Genomic DNA, 3,360 nt, shown 5'->3' with positions numbered 1-3,360 from the left:
GGCTATTTACAAAATGCACTTTTTAAATGTAAATATATGACAGAAACTGAAAGGGAATATATGAATGGATTTTTTTCCTTGAAAAGTATTTGTAATGCCACAGTGTTTTTACAAGTAAAGAATGAGAAAGCACTAAGGATCAAAGAAGTTACTTGGTTGCAGGGAAGAAAAGAGAAGAAAGTCAGATGGGGTGGAAAAAACCAAGATGGGAGGTTTAAACAGTATTGAGATTGAATACAGGATCAAGGAGGGAAGAATGGGGCTGAAAAATGACATTCATGGAAGAAGGATATGAGAGGCCAGGAGAGAAGAAACAACTCTAAGAATCCTGAGGAAGGACTTTGAATGGTAAAGTATGAGAATCCTTTATGTTAGAGATTTAAAATATAACAAAAATTTGTTAAAGTTTGATCATATTTTCGGCATAATTTAGCTCCAAAAATTTTGATAGTTCCTCTATTAAGAATATATCACTAGATACCCACGAGTTGGGGAAATGTCAAAGAATTGATTAAAAGTTCAGATTTCCTTGCTAGTTTATTCCATTTCAAGGAAATGGGTTGGACATATGATAATAACTTCTTTAGGAGGTGCAATTTGCTTTCTCTTAGGATTACAACACAGCTGGAAATTAATTTAATTTTCATGCACTCTTATGTAGGTTCTTCTTTTGTTCTTCAGATCACTTCCTAATCCTCCTTCCCCCCAAAATCATAATATCAAAATAACTGAGCTGATGTCATTTTTTAAAGTTCTAACATGACAAGAGAATTCCAACAGCTACCAGAAGTTGACTTTAATAGATTTTGATAGATTTTGTTGATTTCAATAGATTAGTTATGATTTCAAATATAGTGAGAAGGTGGAGAAGGAATTGGAGAAGATAAGAACATCAAGAAAAAAGGAGTTTTTTCAGCAAGACAAATTTTTTTTTTTTGAAAAATATTTCCAGCAATGCACTTTTAAAATCCTCTGGCGATATAATGTACCCTTTGCAGACCTCAGCATATACCAAATTTTTAATTTAATTGTAGGATTTGAATTCAGTGGGGACATACAGACCATTTCAGCAATTTAAGAAGGAAGACAATTTTTGTTAATTTTTTTTAAATTCAAGATTGAATTCACGCTTTGTTCATTTCCCTGTTAAATTATAAACAACACGTTTTGAGGTGTTATTTTTAGATGTTTTTAATTTGCCTAATCTAATACACAACATAAAAAATTTCCACAGGGTGTGACAATGCTTAAAAACAAAACCTTTTTCCTGTTCTGTGTAAGGTGGGTGGATCAAAGAATGTCTAGGCAGATAAGAGAGCTTCAGATATTGGGCAGTCCTAGTTTCTGAGAAGAATAAAAAGGAGGGTTCTTACAATCATGGCTGTAAATAGTTTCTTGCCCAAAAAAGCAAGAGAATTCTCCAAACCGCTGTTTGGTAAATGCTCAATTCAGTTTGCCACGTTTCACATCTTCTCAGTCTTCAAAGGCTACAAATTTGAAACTTGGGTAGGAAGGTTTTGAAACTCAAGTTCCATTTATTCTTGGCCAAGCCCAGCAGTCTGGTTCCTGGGATGGGGACAAGGCAGGGTCAGCCTGTTGAAATAGTTTCTCATGATTTCCCCATCACTCAGGCTCCCCAGAGAAGGAGTTAAAAATGTTTGTTTTTGAAGTATGCATCTAAAATACAACTACAAAAGGTATTTTGTATTTCAGCAGCCAAGGTCCCAGTTGTTCTGATTCTGTATACTGAGTCCCACCTTTCTTCTTGGGTAAATTCTGTTTGGTTGGTTGGTTGGTTTGGTTTTTATTCTGGGCACAGTGATGCTTTGAAAGAAATTGGGGACCTGTTAGCAAGGAGGAAAGGAAGAAGAGATTTTGAGTAGGTGTAGTAGGTATCTATTGCTGTATAAAAAATTACCCCTAAAACATCCAGCTTAAAGTAGTAAACATGAATTATCTCACACAGTTTCTGAGGGAGAGGAATCCAGGAGCAGCTTCCCTGGGGGTTCTGGCTCAGAGGCTCTCAGGAAGTTACAGTCAAGTTGTTAGCCAGGGCTGCCATCACCTAAAGGCCCAGGATGCATGTCAAGCACACTCACATGGATGTTGACAGGGCTTGGTTCCTTGCTGGCTGTTGGCTAGAAACTTCATTTCCTTACCATCTAGAGCTCTCCGTAACGCTGCTCGCAACAGGACTTGATTCTCCCAGAATAAGTGATCTGTGAGAGAAAGAGAGGGAGAGAGAGACAGGCACAACATGCCCAAGTTGGAAGTCACAGTCTTTTATGACCTCATCTCAGAAGTGACATTCCATCACTTCTGCTGTATTGTATTGGTCACCCAGACCACCCTGGTACACTGTAGCAGGGAATTACACAAGGGTATGAAGACCAGGAGATGGAGATTGTTAGGGGCCTTCCTGGAAGCTGGCTACCACAGAAGGCAACCAGCAATATCTGCCAGACATTGACACCCCCTTATTTCATAGACCATTATTGAGATTTCACACAGCCATGATACCGGGGACACTTAACAAATATTTGTTGAATGAGTGAGTTGAAAAATGAACATTTCAAGCTATTATGCCATGCTGCTATCGTTTAGCCAATGTTTGGCACCACAACACTTTTATTAGGACTTCAGCATTTCTTTCTGCAATTATTTGAGTATTTATTGGAGTAATTTTCAAATGATGCTCCAAGGGGCCTCAAGTAGGGGCCCCAAAAGCTATCTCCTCAATCCTTCTTGGTTCAAGCAGAGCAACTCCCCTGACATCTATTTTTACATGTTGAGCTTCCTTTGAAAAACAATTCTTTTGCTTAGGGAAAAAAAAGATGTGAAACTCTCCCTTTCTTATTGCATTTTGTCTATTTATTTCAAACAAAAATATTAGAAAATGGAAAAATGGAAGTGTGGATAGTACCAAAAAGAATTGGTCTCTAGATTTATAGAACTCAAAAAGAAATAGAAGTCCTCAGGGAAGCCAGAAGCAGTAAACTCTTAATGTCAGTTCAGACACTAGGTTTAAGCTGATTGACTTTGGATTCAGTTGTATAAAACGCACACACACACACACACACACAAATATTTGCAAAAATATAGAAGTACGCAATTAAAGATTGTGCTTTAAATGTAAGATAAAATTAGAAGTTTATTTTTCCTAGCTCTTGAGGAATGACGACCTTCTCAGAACAGATGAGCTCATCTTCTGACCTTCGTGGTTGACTTTCCTATTACTTTGGGGTACAAATGACATAGTGTAGAATCTTGCCTGCCTGCAGGTGCCTAAATTTATCTTGATTTATCATCTCATATAGAAAATTCACCACATTTCAATGGCTAGCTAGACCCTAATCAAAC

General features: G+C 37.4%; 1 long non-coding RNA gene across 2 annotated transcripts; it reads right to left on the bottom strand.

The window, feature by feature from the left end:
• Positions 1-1,175: 1,175 nt before the first annotated feature.
• On the bottom strand, positions 1,176-2,277 carry LOC139077810 (uncharacterized). 2 transcript variants are annotated; one of them, XR_011530327.1, is made up of 3 exons: positions 2,160-2,275; positions 1,965-2,065; positions 1,176-1,844 (listed from the first exon to the last, which is right to left on the bottom strand). It is a non-coding gene; the product is annotated as an uncharacterized lncRNA (long non-coding RNA). The 2 variants fall into 2 exon arrangements; XR_011530326.1 differs by lacking the exon at positions 1,965-2,065 and having other exon boundaries at positions 2,100-2,277.
• Between the last annotated feature and the right edge of the window lie 1,083 nt (positions 2,278-3,360).

The sequence above is a fragment of the Equus przewalskii genome, chromosome 20 (genome assembly GCF_037783145.1).
Source record: "Equus przewalskii isolate Varuska chromosome 20, EquPr2, whole genome shotgun sequence".
NCBI classification, from domain to species: Eukaryota; Metazoa; Chordata; class Mammalia; order Perissodactyla; family Equidae; genus Equus; species Equus przewalskii.
The sequence above is the reverse complement of the archived record's forward strand: the minus strand, read 5'-3'. Positions and strand labels throughout refer to the sequence as shown.